General features: G+C 44.6%; 1 long non-coding RNA gene across 2 annotated transcripts; it reads right to left on the minus strand.

Moving 5' to 3' along the window:
* Nucleotides 1-87: 87 nt before the first annotated feature.
* On the minus strand, nucleotides 88-20471 carry LOC116501727. Of its 2 annotated transcripts, XR_004254504.1 has the most exons (5): nucleotides 20422-20471; nucleotides 19780-19840; nucleotides 19274-19376; nucleotides 1519-1629; nucleotides 956-1080 (listed from the first exon to the last, which is right to left on the minus strand). It is a non-coding gene; the product is annotated as an uncharacterized LOC116501727 (long non-coding RNA). The 2 variants fall into 2 exon arrangements; XR_004254505.1 differs by lacking the exons at nucleotides 19274-19376; nucleotides 19780-19840; nucleotides 20422-20471 and adding exons at nucleotides 88-169; nucleotides 14012-14272 and having other exon boundaries at nucleotides 975-1080.
* Nucleotides 20472-20926: the final 455 nt, after the last annotated feature.

Consider the following 20926-nt stretch of genomic DNA (forward strand, 5'->3'; position numbering starts at 1 on the left):
CATTTGAAGGAGATTCATCCCTCCCCTATTCTCTACCGACAGCAACCTTCTTGGAGATGTGCTCTTGCCGTCCTCACTGCTCTCACCACCCTCCTCCGTATCACACGTGCTAAGCAAGGGAGATGAGCAAGAGGGTGTAGAATCACTGATGTCATCTGCACGTCTCCGTCTGCAAGCAAGCATATAAACCAGAAAGTTAAAAGAAAATAGAGCAGATACTAAGTAACACCAAAAATTAAGGGAATTCTATCTCAAAATTGCCTCTGAGATCTATTTTCCAGTCCACTGTACTCCTTAGGAATCTGATTTCAAAGGCCATGACATGATTTTCCTCGTGACAACTGTCTGCTTTCAAGAATGCTCAACAAAATATCTGGCAATCAACAGCATTCTCTACGCACTAACTGCTTACAGAATCCAAAAAGCCTTTATCATTACTAAGGCAATTTATGATTTCATTTAGATCTTTTATTGTTTAAGGTTAACTGCATATAGAAACATTAGTTGATTCCAAACAGAAACTAGAGTCAGTATTTGAGTGATAACTTTTTTTTTTTTTTAAATCTAACAAAACTTCCATAAAGCCTCTCCCTCTAAATCAAATAAAATTATTTTCGGTTTTAAGAAAATCCTTTGTATCCTTCAAGATTAAATAGTCTGACTAAGATTTTTAAGGGGGGATTCCGGCTTCAGTTCCAGAACCAAAGAATTTCAGTTACAGAAACTCAGACACTACCTCCATAATCATCTTATCAGCGACCCACAAATATTGGATTTAAAAAAGAAACCAACTTAAAAGTATCCACCTCCTCCCCTCCAAATAGTTCTTTCCTCTCTATCCTCAGACTACCAAAGTACTGATCATAAACTTACTCTGTAATTACCACTAAACTGAAAACCCTTTGAAGCATTATGCAGTAAGGAGACTGACAGCTCTACGGATAAGTAAGAGCTATCACTAGCCATACACCAACCTGGCACGTCTTCTATATTTTTGTGACCCAGCATTTTCAAGTGACTCTTTCTGTCTGACAGAACACGGCTGGCCCGAGTTAGTCCTCTCTCGATCTCTTTGTCTTACTGAAAGGAAAGAATTTAGAGTAATGATACAGATACATTTAAGAGAGGAGGATATCAAAAGAAAAAGAAAATGTCACGTGTTTCACTCATCCCTAATTCCAGAAGAATTTTTAACTGTTTTTGCTTTTCATCAGTGCATGGTACAAGTGGAAAACTACACCCTGTTTAAAGGTGAACTGAAAATCACAAGAGCAAGACCATTAAGTGTGATTAATTACTGTTATAGCAAGGATACATAGCACTAAGTACGCCAAACAGCAAAGAAATACAATGTGCACAGGACACACGTGTCTGATAAAAACAGGGAAGTTCATGTGCAGAATGAAGGTACAGAACTGAAATAGAACTGTGTGCGCAAACACGTCTTTGCATTCAAAAATTCTATCTCACTTATGTGCAAGAAATAAGGTTTTAAGAGAAACTGTGCGTTCAACCTACTTTCCATAGGAGCTTGGTAGCGGTCAACAGGTTTACTCTGTCGAAGGTTGTAACGCCTTGGAACATCTTCACCACCATTTTCTTTGTTCTCACTTCCTCTTGATGTTTGTACTGTACCACAAAATGACACCGAATCATTAAGTACTTTTGCAAATTATATGAAATCCAAAATGCATTACACAGATGCCCGTCAGTTTTAGTATTAGCATTATTTTAATGACACAGTGGATCCTGCAAAACCTTAAGATGAATTTATGCAAGTCATGTTTCAGAAATCACAAATCCTAGCAGATGAGCATGCATCTGGACATTGTTCTGTGCTCTCTGAAACTGCTGATGGACTTGTCGTCAGCCTCAGTGTTTAACAACAGGCAAAATTCTGTCATATTGCTTAGCTAAGATGCAGATCTTCTGAAAACAGCTATTTCAGAAAGTCACTTCTTAGTTTGAGAAAGTATTTAATGGAAAGGGTTTTAATAATCTGCAGTGCTAAGACTAAGCATAGTAATCTAAGTCCAAGTCTAGCTCTGCCACAAATTCTGTGAGCAATAATGGGCCAGACACAGGCTTGAAGCTCACCAATGAGAAAACAATGCCAAATGCACATAAGCTTAGGCCATTAGCTTCTGTCAAGTAACCTGAAGTTGTTTCATGAAAGATGGTAAAAAACGCAAGAACCAGAGTGCAATCATCTACTGGGTTCTGGTGAATATCCTCTCACGTTAACAGCAGGACACCGAGGAAGGAACGTACATACTCCGTTCACCTACCTGTTTGCCACAAGGACTTATCTTTTTTTCTTGGAAAGCACTGCCCTCTCTGGTTTTTATTTTTTAACCCCAAAGGTTGCATTGCTTTCTGAATGCGAGGTAGGTGCCATGGGGTATACAGACAGCACACGGAAAACTGAGCGATCAGGAAATGAGTTTGTGATCACTACCATCTCCAGTCCTTGGTGTTCCAACACTTCTATCACAAAAGCATGAATTTCTCTGCTTTATTGCTCCTCTAACCCTTTCCTTTGTTCCAGTAACTTCCTTTATAACAACACTGACACTTTCCTCACTCTTTTCTGGCGTATTTTTCATTATAAAAGTATAGTCTAGCTCTTTCCTGATTTAAAATTGTAGTTTGCATTTTGATCATCAATTAATTGCCCCGGGCTCATTTCCCATTCAACGTGCTATTTAAAATTCCTCTCTACAAGTCTCTACTGCGCAGCTCCCTGAAACCCACACACTTTAACCAAGCTTCTCCCTCTAGACTGGCGCCCGCCTTGTATTCAAGCTACTCTTATTAAGACTTTGAGCTAATGTTTTCCTAACTAAACCTCCAAAGGAGTCAACTCTGCCTCTCCCTTACTAGTCCATGGCCCAGCCATTCTTCCTCTGAAGAACTTCCCTCGGGTTCCCACCTGCCACTGTGCATCTCTCTGCTCCTCTGGGCCTCTGAAGGGAGGAGCAAAGTATTTTCTGGGGCTCAGCCTCCTCTCACTGTCTCTCTGAGCTCCTTTGCAGGTGTGCAGCTGAGCTCTATCACATAATCTAACTCATCAGCTATCTACTGCAACACCCTTTTCGGTCCTTAAGTACACTCTTGCCCTCTTCTGATCTGTTTAGAAAGCTCCTACGAGGATGATCTAATTTACTGCCTTAATCACAACTAACATTCTTCTTAAAAACTGTAAGTTTTCCCATCACTTCCAAGTTCATACGGTCTTTCGTGGCTTAACCTCATTCCACAAGACCTTGTCCGGGGAGAGGAGAAAAAAAATAATAGAAAAAAACCCTAGGGGTCAGCCTTGTCGAGGGAAATTGACAATTCCCGTCTGTTACTATTGCAACAAGAAGAGACACGTTCAGAGGAAATATCATTAGCGGGAACAAGATGAGAAAATATTCAAAGAAGAATAGGGGTGTCAGGGGTTATATCTTCTGGGGACTTCAACATCAACAGAGCTGTTGATAAAACTATTAATTGGTCCCCATAAAGAGGAAGTCTTATTTTCAGTAGACACAGGGGCTGAAAAATCCACTATTCAAAAACTTCCAAAAGGAATAGAAGAAGGGAAGAGTTGCATGTCTGTAATAGGGGCAAAAGGAGAGCCCTTTAAGGTACCTGTTTTGAAAGATGTAGAAACAGAAATAGATAAAAAAATCTGTCTTAATGATTTACTTTTGCTCGCTGAAGCGGAGTACAATTTACTAGGAAGGGATTTGATTTTAAAATTAAACTTAAGCATTCAAAGCCAAGGGGATAAATTGCAGATTAAATTATACACTTTGACACAAAAAGACGAAGAATTCATTAACCCTTCAGTGTGCTATAAGGAAGGGGAAATTGGAAAAATAGAAATGGACCCCATAAATGTTCAAATAATGGATCCACATCGTCCAATTAGAATTAAACAATACCCTATACCAATGGAGGGTCGAAAAGGATTAAAACCCATAGACTTCTGGAAAAAGGAACTCTAGAACCGTGTATGTCACCTCATAATACACCCATCCTCCCTGTAAAGAAATCGGATGGGTCATACAGGACCTGAGAGCTGTAAATCAGCGAACAGTCACTAAATTCCTTGTGGTGGCAAAACCTTATACTTTACTAAGTCATATCTCTCCCAAACATACTTGGTATAGCGTAATAGATCTGAAAGATGCCTTTTGGGCCTGCCCTCTGGATGAAAAATCCAGATTATTTTGCTTTTGAGTGGGAGGACCCTGAAACGGGATGGAAACAACAATTAAGGTGGACCGTGCTACCACAGGGGTTTACAGAGTCACCAAATCTATTTGGACCAACTTTAGAAAAAGTTTTACAAGATTTTGCATTACCCAGGGAGGTAAAATTATTGCAGTATGTGGATGATCTATTAGTAGCAGGAGAAACTGAAGAGGGAACCCGAGAAGCTCCTATTAAATTGTTCAGTTTCCTGGGAGAAAAGGGATTCAAGGTGTCTCGATCAAAATTACAATTTGTGGAACAGGAAGTAAAATACTTAGGACATTGGTTAAGTAAGGGAAAAAAGAAGTTAGATCCTGACAGGGTATCTGGGATCCTATCCTTAAGACCCCCACAAACTAAAAAGGAAATCCAGCAAATACTGGGATTATTAGGATACTGTAGACCATGGCTTGAAAGCTACAGTGAAAAAGTTAAATTCTTATATGAGAAATTAAGAACCAACTTAAGTGGTCTGCAGAAGATAATCAACAATTTGAAGAAATAAAAGAGGCATTAATACAAGCACCTGTGTTGAGCCTTCTGGATCTGGAAAAACCTTTTTATCCCCTTGTGAACACATCAAACCAGGCGGCATATGGAGTTCGTACTCAAGACTGGGCAGGAATTAAGAAACCCATGGGGTATTGTTCTAAGTTACTTGGTCCAGTAAGTAGAGGGTGGCCTGCTTGTCTCCAAGCTTTGGTCGCTACGGCATTATTAATAGAGGAAGTTAGAAAGATCACTTGTAATGCTCCCTTAAAAGTGTATACTCCACACAACGTCAGAAGTGTCTTACAACAGAAAGCAGAGAAATGGTTAACAGACAGCCAGATCCTAAAGTATGAAGCTATACTAATTGACTCCCCTGACTTAGAACTAAGGGTAAGCTCTGCTCAGAGTCCAGCACAATTTTTGTTCGGAAAACCATCAGAGGAATTACAACATAACTGTTTAGAGGTAATTGAGACCCAGACTAAAGGAAGACCCGATTTAAGAGATACTGAATTAGAGAAGGGAGAAGCACTGTTCATAGATGGCTCCTCCTGAGTAGTGGAGGGAAAAAGAAAATCAGGATATGCAATAATTAATAAGCACCTGGAACCTGTGGAATCAGGACCCTTGAGTCTATCATGGTCAGCTCAGGCTCGTGAGCTGTATGTCCTATATAGGGCCGTGGAACTATTAAAGGGGAAAAGTGGAACTATATATACAGATTCTAAATATGCATATGGGGTGGTTCATACCTTCGGAAGAATTTGTGAAGAAAGAGGTTTCACAGAATCACAGAATCACAGAATTTCCTAGGTTGGAAGAGACCTCAAGGTCATCGAGTCCAACCTCTGACCTAACGCTAACAGCCCTCCACTAAACCATATCCCTAAGCTCTACATCTAAACGTCTTTTGAAGACTTCCAGGGATGGTGACTCCACCACTTCCTTGGGCAGCCTGTTCCAGTGCCTCACAACCCTTTCAGTGAAGAAGTTCTTCCTAACATCTAACCTAAAACTCCCCTGGCTCAACTTAAACCCATTCCCCCTCGTCCTGTCACCAGGCACGTGGGAGAACAGGCCAACCCCCACCTCACTACAGCCTCCTTTAACGTATCTGTAAAGAGCGATAAGGTCGCCCCTGAGCCTCCTCTTCTCCAGGCTGAACAAGCCCAGCTCCCTCAGCCGCTCCTCGTAGGACTTGTTCTCCAGGCCCCTCACCAGCTTCGTCGCCCTTCTCTGCAACTGCTCAAGCACCTCGATGTCCTTCTTGTAGCGAGGGGCCCAAAACTGAACACAGTACTCGAGGTGCGGCCTCACCAGAGCTGAGTACAGGGGGACGATCACCTCCCTAGCCCTGCTGGTCACACTGTTCCTGATACAAGCCAGGATGCCGTTGGCCTTCTTGGCCACCTGAGCACACTGCTGGCTCATATTCAGCCGACTATCCACCATCACTCCCAGGTCCTTCTCTGCCTGGCAGCTTTCCAACCATTCCTCTCCCAGTCTGTAGCTCTGCTTGGGGTTATTGCGCCCCAGGTGCAGGACCCGGCACTTGGCCTTGTTAAACTTCATGCAGTTGACCTCAGCCCATCGGTGCAGCCTATCCAGATCCTCCTGCAGAGCTTTCCTACCCTCGAGCAGATCGACACACGCACCTAACTTGGTGTCATCTGCGAACTTACTGAGGGTGCACTCGATGCCCTCGTCCAGATCATCGATGAGGATATTAAAGAGGACCGGCCCCAGCACCGAGCCCTGGGGGACGCCACTAGTGACTGGCCTCCAACTGGACTTGGCTCCATTCACCACGACTCTTTGTGCCCGGCTATCCAGCCAGTTTCTAACCCAACGAAGCGTGCGCCAGTCCAAGCCAAGAGCAGCCAGTTTCTTGAGGAGAATGCTGTGGGAAACAGTGTCAAAAGCCTTGCTGAAGTCAAGGTAGACCACATCCACAGCCTTTCCCTCATCCACCCAGCGCGTCACTCTGTCATAGAAGGAGATCAGGTTCGTCAGGCATGACCTGCCTTTCATAAAGCCATGCTGACTGGGCCTGATCGCCTGCTTCCCCTGCAAGTGCTGCATGATGACTCTCAGGAGGATCTGCTCCATGAGCTTTCCTGGCACTGAGGTCAAACTGACAGGCCTGTAGTTTCCCGGGTCTGCCCTCCGGCCCTTCTTGTAGATGGGCGTCACGTTTGCTAGCCGCCAGTCGATTGGGACCTCCCCCGATTGCCAGGACTGTTGATAAATGATGGACAGTGGCTTGGCCAGCTCCTCTGCCAGTTCCCTCAGTACCCTTGGGTGGATCCCATCCGGCCCCATCGACTTGTGCACATCTAAGTGCCGTAGCAGGTCACCAACCAGTTCTTCATGGATAATGAGGGCCACATCCTGTTCCCCATCCCCTTCCACCAGCTCAGGGTACTGGGTATCCAGAGAACATCCGGTATTGCCGCTAAAGACTGAGGCAAAGAAGGCATTGCGCACCTCCGCCTTTTCCTCATCTCTTGTAACTAAGTTTCCCCCCGCATCCAGTAAAGGATGGAGATTCTCCTTAGTCCTCCTTTTTGTGTTGATGTATTTATAGAAACATTTTTTGTTATCTTTAACGGCAGTAGCCAGATTGAGCTCCAGATGAGCTTTGGCCTTCCTAATTTTGTCCCTGCACAGCCTCGCTACTTCTTTAAAGTCCTCCTTAGTGGCCTGCCCACTTTTCCAAAGCTTATAAACCCTCTTTTTCCTCCTAAGATCAAGCCACAATTCTCTGTTGAGCCAGGCCGGTCTTCTTCCCCGCCAGCTCGTCTTTGGGCACGTGGGGACAGACCGTTCCTGCGCCATGAAGACTTCCCTCTTGAAGATCGCCCAGCCTTCCTGGACCCCTCTGCCCTTCAGAACCGCCTCCCAAGGGACTCCACCAACCAGTGTCCTGAGCAGTTCAAAGTCAGCCCTCCGAAAGTCCAATACAGCGGTTTTACTGGTCCCCTTCCTGGCCTCGCCAAGAATAGTGAACTCCACCATTGCGTGGTCACTCTGCCCGAGACAGCTCCCGATGATCACATCCTCCACCAGTCCTTCTCTGTTTGTGAAGAGAAGGTCTAGCGGGGCACCTCCCCTGGTAGGCTCACTAACCAGCTGTGTCAGGAAGCTATCTTCCACGCTCTCCAGAAAAATTTCGTTAATACTCAAGGGAGGAATCTTATACATCAAGAATTAATAATAAAAAATTTAAGGGCATTAAGAGAACCAAAAGAAATAGCAGTGGTACATGTAAAAGGACACCAAAGAGGATTAGATTACCACACCAGAGGGAACAATCTAGCAGATAAAGAAGCTCAGGAAGCAGCCTTGAGAACTCAGGCTGCTAAAATTAATACAGTACAGGAGGAAGAAAGACGAGAGGGAGAAGAAAAAAAGTTTACTCCTGAAGAACAGACAAAACTGGAAAAAACAGGTGCTAGATTAGAACAAGGAAAATGGACATTGCCAGACGGGCGAGAGATATTACCACAAGCTTATGCAAGGCAAAGATTGGAATGTTTGCATACACAAACACATTGGGGTACAAAAGCATTAAGTAATCACTTACTTCAACAATTTGGTTGCATAGGGGTTTTTGAAATAGCAAAGCAAATCACACAAGGTTGTTTAACTTGTCAGAAGATAAATAAGAAAGTGTTTTGACAAGCAGCCGCGGGAGGAAGAAAAACAGCTTATAGGCCTTTCGAGAAAGTACAAGTTGATTTCACTGAATTGCCCAAGGTAGGGAGGATAACGTATTTATTGGTAATAGTAGATCATTTAATACAATGGGTAGAAGCTTATCCCGTAGCACCAGCTACGGCACAAATGGTGGCAAAAAATTTATTAGAACACCTGATACCTAGATATGGGATAATCCAGTACATTGATTCTGATCAGGGCACACACTTTACTTCTAGATTATTGTGTCAATCATTAGGTATTCCATGGGAATATCATACTCCATGGCACCCACAAAGCTCAGGAAAAGTAGAGAGAACGAATCAAACAATGAAACAACAATTGGCTAAATTAATGATTGAGACACAAATGCCCTGGACAAAATGCTTACCATTGGCACTTCTAAACATAAGAACTAAACCACACAGTGAGACTGGATTATCACCATATGAAATGTTATATGGTATGCCTTATTCACAGGGAATGCCTCTGGGAAACAATGTAGTTGAGGATTGTAGTATCCAGAAATATGCAATTACTATTGGGAAAAGATTGCAAGAGCTAAGAGAAATTGGAAGAATGGCTCAGACACCACCTTTAGGGTTTGCTATTCATCAAATACAACCAGGGGACAAGGTCTTAATAAAAACTTGGAGGGAAGAATCATTACACGCCCGGTGGAAGGGACCATACCTTGTTTTACTTACCACTGAAACAGCTGTGAGAACAGCAGAAAGGGGTTGGACCCATGCATCTAGAGTAAAAGGACCAATAAATACCCAAACTTGGAGGGTTGAGTCTGCTCCTGGGGAACTGAAATTAAAGCTAAAAAAGAACTAATGTGCTGGCAATAAGGCTCTGCATAAATTAAGAATGCCAGAAGAAGGGGACAAGCCTGAAGGGAAGAAAGGGAGAAGGCAAGACCGGGGCAGGACCCTCCACTGCGGTGTGTATAGTCTACCAAGGGAGGCAACCCCTACGGGTATTGACTGCCGAGTGGGAGGGCCTCAACCGGACTTTGCCCACACTAAAGCCAGGTTGTCCCAGGAAAAAGAAACAAACAAGCAAACAAAAATATATTTATATAATAAATACGATTATTATTATTATTTTTTAACCTATTGTAATTAGTTTTCCAGGAGCTGGATCACCCTCAAAGGCTGAACAGTAACCCAAGCTCAAATAGATCCTGGAAGTGGGCCCAACCCCTTGATTGGAGGCATTTCTCACACCCCCACGATAACCCCTGGATGACGCAGAAGGATGTTATACTTCCTGGTACTCTTTTTACAGGGGCAATTAAGCCACGGGAATAACTTGTTCATTCTGGGGGAAGAAGTGGCCAAGGCTTTTAACCTCAGCAATTGCTGGGTTTGTGGGGGACCACAGGGAACTGAAAGTTGGCCCTGGGTAGCTGGCCCGGTTGAACCTAAGTGGTGGGTTAGTAATTTGAGTGAAGTTCATAATGGTACACAATTCTGGAAAGAGGAAGAAGGCCCATGGCAATTGCACTTGTCAGAGCAGGGTATATACTGTTTAACCAGAACAGGAACAGTAAAGGTGGGAAAAAGCTTTTGTAAATGGACTCTATCTCCCGGATATGATTGTACTGATCCTGAATGTGGACCTATAAACTGTACATCAAGTAAAGGAAAATGGAACGCTACACATGTCCAGCTGAAAAATGGGACTTGGCTGAAATGCTCATATAAGAAATTTTTTGGACCTGGATGCGAAGCCATGGCAAGAGCACAATCAAAGGGACAATTTGACGTTCAAATCCCGAGTTGTCAGCGTGATAACACCACTAGGGAGCAGCATGTGGTAAGAGTCTACTGCTGGAGGCGGCAAGATGAGAATGGGACACAAGTGTTCTTTAAACATTTCTGGTCAGCTCGTGGTATGACAAGTCGTGAAGGAGAACTTAGTTGTAATTGTGAGTGGGAATCTAGTGCGGGAGCTTGGAGGTGTATATATACAAGTACTAATGGGGCAAATATTGTAACAGGACCACTTGGTAACAAAAACCCTTTGTATTTTCACACCCCAAGGAATAAAAGAGAATGGGACCGTCCTTTTCCAAATGGGACGTGGGCTCTAAAGGGACATTATTGGGTGTGTGGCAAACAGGCCTACAAAAGGCTACCAAAGGACTGGTCAGGAATATGCTACGTGGGCTACATAAGACCCTTGTTCTTTTTATTGTCACAAATACAAGGAAATCATTTAGGAATAAAATTATATGATGATCTGAATAGAGAAAAACGATCTATTGATGCTTCCTTAGCCGGAGGTAGTGCTCAACAACGGAGAGAAAATGAATGGCCCCCTGAAAGAATCATACAGTATTATGGACCAGCTACCTGGAACCCAAATGAGATAATATCTGGAGCCCGAGAACCTATTTATAATTTGAATCGAATAATTAGGTTGCAAGCTGTCCTCGAAATAATAACCAATCAAACAGCGACGGCTTTGGATCTTTTAGCTGATCAGTCCACCCAGATGAGGAATGCTATCTTTCCACATAGAATGGTTTTAGACTATTTACTAGCAGAAGAGGGGGGGGTGTGGGGGAAACTAAATGATTCTAATTGTTGCTTACAAGTTGACGATAATGGGAAAGTGGTTAAACAGATAACAAAAGAAATTAGAAATGAGCCCACGTCCCAGCACAAACTTGGAAGGGTATGGATAGGGATTTATTTTCATGGCTGCCTGGTGGACCATGGGTTAAAAGGATGTTATTTTTATTTTTATGTGGTGTAATGATGTTATTATTCATACCTTGTATGATACCTTGCTTTACATTATTGATACACCGGATAATAAATAGTACGTTTGTAATGACTTCATTAAAAAAGGAAGGGGATATGTCAGTTATGATGCTTAGGGCTGTGAATCAGCGAACCATAACCAAATTTCCATTGGCAGCTAACCCATACACTTTATTAAACCACCTAACACCTCTGCATAAATGGTATAGTGTAATAGATTTGAAGGATGCTTTCTGGGCCTGCCCATTAAGTGAAGGGTCTTGGAATTACTTCGCCTTTGAATGGGAAGACCCCGAAACAGGAAGGCGACAACAGCTTAGATGGACTGTACTTCCTCAGGGATTTACTGAATCCCCACATTTATTTGGCCAAACTTTAGAAAAATTATTACAACTTTTTGAGGTAAAGGGGGAAGTGAAATTGTTGCAATATGTGGATGACCTATTAATAGCTGGGGAGACTGAAAAAGAGACACGGAGAACCACTATCGAATTACTTAATTTCTTAGGGAAAAAGGGTTGAAGGGCTCAAAATCTAAATTACAATTCGTGGAAAAAGAAGTAAGGTACTTAGGACATGGGCTTAGCCAAGGAAAGAAAAAAATCGGATGCTGACAGGGTATCTGGGATTTTAGCCCTATCATCACCCAAAACGAAGAAGGAAGTGAGGCAACTGCTCGGGCTCTTGGGATATTGTAGACCCTGGATTGAAGGGTTTAGTGAAAAGGCAAAGTTTTTATATGAAAAATTGACTGGAGAAAAAATCAAGTGGAACGAGGAAGATGAGGAAAAGTTGAGGTTGATCAAGAAAACGTTAATAGAAGCTCCAGTGCTGAGCCTCCCAGATTTACAAATAAATAAAAGGGTCTTTGTAAATGTTTCTAACCAAACTGCATATGTTAGTTGCAATTTACAGCTAAGTCAAGAATGGGCAGGAATCAAGAAACCTGTGGGATATTGTTCCAAACTCTTAGACCCTGTGAGGAGGGGGTGGCCAGTGTGCTTCCAGGCAATTGTGGCTACTGCCTTACTGATTGAGGAAGCTAGAAAAGTCACTTGTAGGGCACCTCTGAAGATATATACTCCACATAATGTTAGGGGAGTACTCCAGCAGAAGGCTGAAAAATGGTTAACTGATAGTAGGATGCTGAAGGATGAGGCCATCCTGATCGACTCCCCTGATTTAGAATGAAAAATAACTGCTGCACAGAGCCCTGCACCCCTGACCCCAACCCTAACCCGGATCTAACCCTAACCCTAACCCCAACCCCTAACCCCAGTTTCCTAGAACTACATTTCCCGATATGCTATGGGCACCAAACATGGCCTCCCGGATACCCAGTGCCGGAAAACTACGCCTACCAGCATTCCCCAGGCAGCTGGCCTGACCAATCACAGGCCGAGTGTTCGAGAAATACCTTTTACCAGCACTCACTGTAACCCAAGCACTTACCGGCCTTTCAAAAAAGCCACAAGCCCTAACACTAAAAGTCCTTGAAACCCCTACAGGCATAACCCAAACTATTTACCACACTAAACCCCTGAAGTCCTATGCCTAAAAGCCCAAACCCAAACACTTAAGACGCTCAAAACCCAAACCCAAAACATTAGGATTCTCAAAGCCCTAAACAACAAAATTAGAACGCTTGAAGCCCTAACCCCAAAATTAAGACGCTCAAAACCCAAAGCCAACCCAAATCAGTAGGATGCTCAAAACCCTAACCCAAAAAATTAGGACACTCAAAACCCTAACCCTGGAGAACCTAACCTGAAAAAAAAAAAAACTTAAAACCCTGAATAACTGACCAAAAATAAAACCCTAGGACCCTAACACTAAAAAGCCTATCAACACTACAACCCAAAAAACTCTAAAACCCTAACATGATAACCCTGAAACCCTTAAAACCTTAACTGTTAAAACTCCAACCCAGTTATACACCAGTTACCTCCCTTAAGGGATATAGAGGAGCTCTCTCAGATATGGCAGTCCTACTTCTCATGCATGCAGCCGGAGGTCGGTCTCATTCTGGTGCTGATGGTGGTGGAAGCAGGAGCAACGGTGGTACTGCTAGAGATACCACAGCCACCGGAGGTGGATTGTTAGGATATGGAGATGGTAGGTTATCCAACGGCTCCCGTTTATTATCTTTTTCTTTTTCCTGTTCTTCTTCTTCAAATTTCTTATCTGCTTTTAGTGTAAATATTGAGGCTGGAAAAGGACATGAAGTCCTCCTGATCCATAATCCTGCATAATCGCTTTCTTCCTGGCAAAAAGGTTCCTTCGAATTAACATGTGTATTTCAGGCGTGACAAATCCAGTCTTCAAAGGATCGAAAAACAGACCGAAAGACGTGATCTTAAAGGCTCCTTTGGCCATTCTATCACACAATACTGGACTGTTTTTTATTTACTTTTTCCTTTTCTGGGGCCTCTATCGTTCCAATTTCTAACCGTTATTCCTAATGGACTTTCTGGTGGTATGTCTGGTAATTTGCTCCCTTTCTTCTGGTCCCTGGTCTTCGATTTTGTCTGACCCATCTAGGAATTTTACTGTGGCAATTCCCACAGCCCTTGGTTACATTAGTAAGAGTGTCTTACAGAGGGTTTAAGATCTATCATGCACCCACAAATCCTATAGGAATCGCTTCGGTCCTTCACCGGCCAAGTCCCTCGCGGGAGATTGGAACCGCGGTTAGAAGACCTCCACAATCACTTTGGAACTAAATTCCATCTCAGTCACACTCTTACACAGGCAACCAAATCCCACCCAACAGAACAGTATATGCTTTAAACGCTTACGACTACGTTGTCTTCATTTGGATCTTCACACGCAGAATTACAGGCAAAATAGAGTGCTGCAACCAGCAAGGGAGCTGAAGAAAAATCACAACCTTTGCTTACCTTTATCCAGGTTCAAGATGCCATTAGTCCCGACCCGACTCGAACAGCAGCCACCACATGGTGGGGCGCCTCTCCTAGATCAAGTAAGAATTCAGGAACCAAAGCCCTCCCGGACGATCCCCCAGTTGTCATACACGACTGGGTCCCAAATTCGATTGCAATTACAGTTTACAATTTACGAAACAAAGAGAGGTACGCGGGCAGTTACTCGCAAACAGATATATTGTGCCAGCTGCCCTTCAGTAGCCCAGTGTCAGACCGGATGTCTTTGCCAAAACAGCCCGGACAATGTATTAGTACACCGATGCACTACCACGTTAATCACTAACTGCCAGGCAGGACAGCTCCAGACCAAACACATACACACAGGCACGCCACAAACACTACAAACAAAACACACAACACAATGCACAAGAAAAAGTGACCCCCACAGGGAAGCCCTATGGCAACAGCAAGTCAGAACAGGTGCTCTGTAGCAGACCCAAGGAGAGACTCAAATATCATGACAGGAGACTGGAAGCAACTGCCAGAACTGGGATGATGGAGGCCTAAAAAGCCTGCCTTCAAGACAAGAGACCAGAAGGATGGGGAGTGAAAACCCCTGAAGAAGACACTTAGGAAATCAATTCCAAAGCAAGAGCTCCTGATGCGGCCCAGATGACTTCTTCAAGAGTGAGGATGGAAATAGATGTGATCTCAAACTGAATACAATGCACAAGACCTGAAACAGATCTGCACTTCAAGCAGCGACTGCAAGACAAGTGCTCGCATCAGCCCTACGATAATGAAACAAGCATTTAGAAACTTTGGTGTGGCTACCAAGTTGCCCGTCTAATCTGTCCAGTGGAAGAAGGAAATGCGGATATCAAGACCTGAGGAGCATGTAACATATGTTGATCATATCAAGAAACGTTTGATACAAAAAAGTATTACACACACAGAAGTGATTCCTTTAAACTCCCACTGCAAGATGAGAGGTGCTCAGCTCCCAATTGAACATCAGCATTATTCTGATGATGTCAAGTGTTCAGTACCCTCAGGATGGCTTCCCCAGGGCCTGCCAAACACCAAGAGCAACAGCACAGTACAGCACAGACAACACAGAACACAGATGACAAACTGGGACTGCCCTGCCTGGCATGTGTTCACACTGTACGTGACAGAACTCCCCACACATAATCTCTCTGCCTGACCTGATCGATCCTGAAAGGCCCCATCCAAAGCAATGACTTAGAAGCACAGCCCCTCGCCCTATGGGTGCATTCACAACCCCAACTCAAACATAGCACTTGCCCCCCAACTTAGCTTGGGAATGCTGGGAGGCAGGTTCCATCTTCACCAAGGAACACAAACACTAGCCAGGACATTGCCTCAGGCACCAGGCTCTTCTTCACCTGCAGAAATAAAGTGCCATCAGGCACCAGCACACCAGCCAAATTTCTTCCAGTAGAACAACCTCCTCAGAAACAGTCGTAGTCAACTGACCTGCTCCGCTTCTGAAACCAGATAGATACCCTCTAGAAAACTCCCCGCCTCCCTCTGCCAACCACTCCCCAACATACAATATTTGCCCCCGGACTTAATTCTCAGGGCTCAGAATCCACCATCAACGTGGACCACAAAGGCCAGCTAGGATGTTCCCAGTACCTTCTTCGTCCCTGCAAAAGAGGAGTCACCCAGAGGCGCACCAATAGACTACAACACCAAAAACAATACCTGTTTTCCACCTTTTCTCCACTCACCTTCCCGATCCAGGCTTAGCACTTCCATTCAGTGTGCCGAGCCAAAGTCATAGGGCTTAGACCAAGGAGAAAGAACAGACAAACGTGACGATCCACAAAACAGTCTTTCCCCACTCCTCTTCCTTCCTCCCCTACTGCAACAGCCAAGAAGCCCCAAAGCCACGTACCCCAACCCAGTACGACCGCTTCGCTCACCTAACATCTCAAGGAGATGCATCATGCTCCCTGCTCCTCTTGCGCCCTGAGCAGCTCCAGCATTTCAGGAACTGGAACTGCTGATGTCTGGCAGGTCTCAGAAATGTGGCAGGAGACGTACTCTGCTGTCGCAAGGCGCTTGCAAAGCCGGCCCGACAGGTGAAGCAGACTAACACAGTCCACCGAACAACTCGGGGACCCCACTGCTGTCCACTCACTCTCATGCTTCGTTCAAGTTTCCATGCCTATGCCCTGGGCTACAAAAAATAGAGAGAGAAGGTCACATCTACGATGGACACACAAACAGTACAGCTCCTTGATAAGAACTCAAACACAGAGACCAGAGCTAGACAAATAAAAAAACCACCCTGAAGTCCACAAATGCCAAATGGCCATGAATGTATAGCAGCTCCAACAGGGGTAATCACAAACTTACACTTTGCAGATGAAGTAGGTGACCCTGCTCAGTCTCTTGGTAATACTGTACCAATGTGGTCAAGCCCCTTGTAGCATGTAATCAAGCTGGTTTTAGTCCTTTGGAGAGTTACACAAGTGGGTTGATTCATCTAGAGATTAAAAAATAGCTCAAACACAGGAGCGTATGCCACCATCCCAAAAAACAGTGAGCCAGCAGCCTCTACTAAATATCCCTCTATTAAGTGAATTCCAAGCACTTAGAAATCCAGAAATCCATAGACTCCAGCCTGCCTAAAGAACCCTGCAACTGACTGAAGGAATCACCTGGGAAAGGGGAGGGGCAAAGCACAAGAAAGTAGAAAGAGGAGGAGCAGCAGCTGTGGTTTATTTACTTATTTATAAGGTTTAGCTCAACAGCATGCAGGCTGCAGACAAGACAACTGGGGTGTTTCTAGAAGCAACAATCCCCATGCTTTTGCTACAGCTTTTAATATTAGAAGGACAATACCACCAAGCAAGTAACTGAAGCTTTTTCAGCTGGAATTAGCTCAAACTTTTATTTACATTTAAAGAAAACTCTAGGAGCAGAACAGATTATACACCAACAAAATCAATTCCATTCCATTCACAGGAAAAATCACTTATTTCAGTAGGCTATCTGAAAACCAAAGGCTATGCTGATGGGTCAAAACACGCTACAGGACACTGGGGCCAGGCCCTCCGCTGCACCAGCTTAAAACCCATCGCTACACTCACCAAGGTGCAACCCCAACCCAAACACAGATGCAGCATTTCAGCCTCAACAGTTTTGCAAACTGCTGGAAAGCAGGCTTCATCCTCAGCGAGGCGTGCTCAGGCTACACAGGACAGGGCTTCGGGCACCTCTTTGCCTACCAAAGACGACCGACATCAGGAACTGCCACACCAGACAACCTTTTTCCCTACACAACACCTTTCTCAGGAACCACGCAGCATTCCAGTGACCTGCTTTCCTCCTACTCTAAAGGCTATCTCAGCCCACCTTGTCTGTGGCACCTCATAAACAGGAGAGAAAGCAATCGCAGCAGCAAAAGCCACAGCGCCCTCGGGACAGTTACTCTCATCCCCTCCTGTACCTCTGCCGCTTGCCTGCCCCACATGGCACATGCTTCCATCTGTTCTCTTTACCCACTTATAGCACCTCTAAAAGAGAAACTGGAATTTTACTTGATTGGATGTAAGAAAATAACTGCAGTGACAACCGCACCCCAAAAATAACAGCTACCTCTGCTCATCACGCACCACTCACTCCAGAGGCACCTCGGGTCATGACGTTCTGGACTACACACTGCGTTTCAGCCTGAACAAAGGAAAACACAGTCACAAGATAATCATACAGCTGCCAGCATTAGCACCCATCCCTCAACAACACAAAGGAACCCCATTTACAATATTATCATTTCAAAACAGCAGCCCCCTTGCCTCAGCACCTGGAAAGGGGATCAAGCCAGTCACTGAGTTGCCTACCAAGTGCTGGACAGTTCCAGAAGGAGCTCTTTCCTGTGACAGGTTCCTCCAAAGCTTTACACTCTACTGGGGACAGGAAAGAAATAAGAATAAGAATTTCAAAACCCCATATCTGTAAGCTTTCAAGATTCGACAGACCTCCTCAAGCACACCGTTCAAGCGCTATGCGAGCAGCTGCTCGCAAGCAGCACTACTCTCCCCCCCCCCAAATCTGCCAAACACCATAGAGATGACTGTGCCAGCTGCCCTTCAGTACATGCCCAGAGGCAGACCGGATGTCTTTGCCAAAACAGTCCGGACAATGTATTAGTACACCCATGGACATTAGCTATCATCACTAACTGCCAGGCAGGACAGTTCCAGACCAAACACATACACACAGGCACGCCACAAACACTACAAACAAAACACACAACACAAGGCACAAGAAAAAGCAACCCCCCCGAGGGAAGCCCTGTGGCAACAGCAAGTCAGAACAGGTGCTCTGCAGCAGACCCTAGCAGAGACTCAAATGTCACAACATGCGACTGGAAGCAACTGCCAGAACTGGGATGATGGAGGCCTAAAAAGCCTGCCTTCAAGACAAGAGACCAGAAGGATGGGGAGTGAAAACTCCATAGGAAGACGCTTAGGAAACCAATTCCAAAGAGCTCCTCATGCAGCCCAGATGATTTCTGCAAGAGTGAGGATGGAAACAGATGTGATCTCAAACTGAATACGATGCACAAGACCTGAAACAGATCTGCACTTCAAGCAGCAACTGCAAGACAAGAAGTGCTTGGATCAGAGTCATGATGACAAAACAAGCATTGAGGCCCTTCAGCACCGCTATCAAGTCGCATGTCTAGTCAGTCCAGTGTAAAAAGCTAGGAGGATATCAAGACCCAAGAAGCACAGAACAGACATTGCAGAAGCAACACTACAGGACAGACGAACAGAAGGAAACTGTCATGCCTGGCACACGCACTCAACCTACAAAATAATCCCGCTGCTTCTATTAGGCTGGTGACCCAGCCACAAGCAGCCTGAACATGACCCAGCCTGAACCACCCTCACCATGGCACCAAGTATATTCAGCCAGCTGGCTCCACGCTGCTCTGACTCCCAGCTCCCATTAGCCACCCCAGATATGCAAATACCAGGTGCCCCCCAACTTAGCTCTCAGGTTGCTGGATGGTAAAGTCCCTCCGCCTCAAGAAACGCACAGGCACCGATTGTCATCTTAGTCAAGTGCCAGGCTCATCATCAGCTGCAAAAACAGACTACCAGCATTCACTAGCACTCCGGCCATGATGCCCACCTTCTCCACAATGCTGACTACTTCTGATGTTACATACGATTGTGCTCATGTGTTCCTCTCCAAATCCAAACTCCAACAGTGCAGCCAGTATCATCCACACCAACTGGGAAAACAAAGGGATTAAATGATCACTGTGTTCACAAGAAGTCACCCAATGGTGTTTTTTTGTTGTTGTTTGTGTGTGTGTTTTTCTTTGTTTTTTTTTTTGTTTTTTGTTTTTTTTTTTTTTGAAATCTGCTTTAGCTCAACAGCATGCAGACTGCAGACAAGAGAACTGGGGTGTTTCTAGAAGGAACAATCCCCATGCTTTTGGTGCAGCTTTGAATATTAAAAGGACAATACCGCCCAGCAAGTAAATGGAACTTGCTTAACTGGAAATAGCTCAAACATTTTTTTATGTAGAAAGAAACATCTAGGTGCAGAACAGATTATACGCCAAAGCAATCAAACACCAAACAATCTTTCCTTCGCTTCGGATAAGGGATGACCAGGCTGACAACACTCACCTTCCCTCAGAGCTTCGTAACATGAAGATTTCCCTTCCCTGTCCACGACTGCACAAAGCACCTGCAAAGACAAGAGAAAAGCACACTCTGAGGCACCTCATAGCCACAGCGTACCTGCTGCAATACCTCTCTCTTCCCAGCTCTGTTACTTCAGCTGCTCACCAGCTCTGAGATTCTTCGCTCACAGCGCCACTGCAAACTCTGCCTGGGCCACACAACACACCAAAAAGACATGCACACACACATGCCAAAAAGACATGCACACACAGCAGCCCTGGCAGGGGTAATCACAGACTTACCCTTTGCGGATGAAAAAGGTGACTCTGATACAACTGTGCTCAATCTCTTGGTAATGCTGCATCTACACTGTCAAGCCATATGTAGTATGCAATCAAGCGGGTGTAACTCTCCAGAGGACTAAAACAAGTGGTTTTATACCTCTAGAGATTAAAATATAGCTCAAAAACAGGAGCATATGCCACCATCCCAAAAAAAAAGTGAGCCAGCAGCCTCTACTAAATATCTCTCTATTTCAAGCACTTAGAAATCTAGAATTCCAACCACTTAGAAATCCAGGAATTCATAGACTCCAACCTGCCTAAAGAACCCTGCAACTGACTGAAGGAAAAACAAAGCACTGACCCCAAAGAGCAGCCCAGGCAGAGGGAGCTCTCTGATGCCATGCCTGGGGCTCATATACCTTTTGGCCCCGCCCAGCACCCAAACCAAACCATCTGGGAAAGGGGAGGGGCAAAGCACAACAAAGTAGGAATAGAGCAAGAAAAGCAGCTGTTGTTTTTTTTATTTCTTTTTTAAAATAAACTTTACCTCAAAAGCATGCAGAGAGCAGACAAGATATCTCTGGTGATTCTAGAAGCACGAATCCCCTTTTGCTTTTTCTGCAGGTTTTAATAAGGGATTTACAATATCACCAAGCTAGTAACTGAAACTTTCTCAACTGGAATTAGTTCAAACAGGCTCATCCCCATCTGTAAACGCAGAGAACCAGCATTCACTAGCATGCCAGCCCTAATACCCACCTACTCCACAACGGTGACTACTACTGATGGAACATACAGTTGTGAAATACCTCTCCGTTCCCAGCTCCTTTACCTCACCTGCTCAGCAGCTCCACCTGAGAAACGTG

This window comes from Aythya fuligula, unplaced genomic scaffold, assembly GCF_009819795.1.
Source record: "Aythya fuligula isolate bAytFul2 unplaced genomic scaffold, bAytFul2.pri scaffold_79_arrow_ctg1, whole genome shotgun sequence".
NCBI lineage: Eukaryota > Metazoa > Chordata > Aves > Anseriformes > Anatidae > Aythya > Aythya fuligula.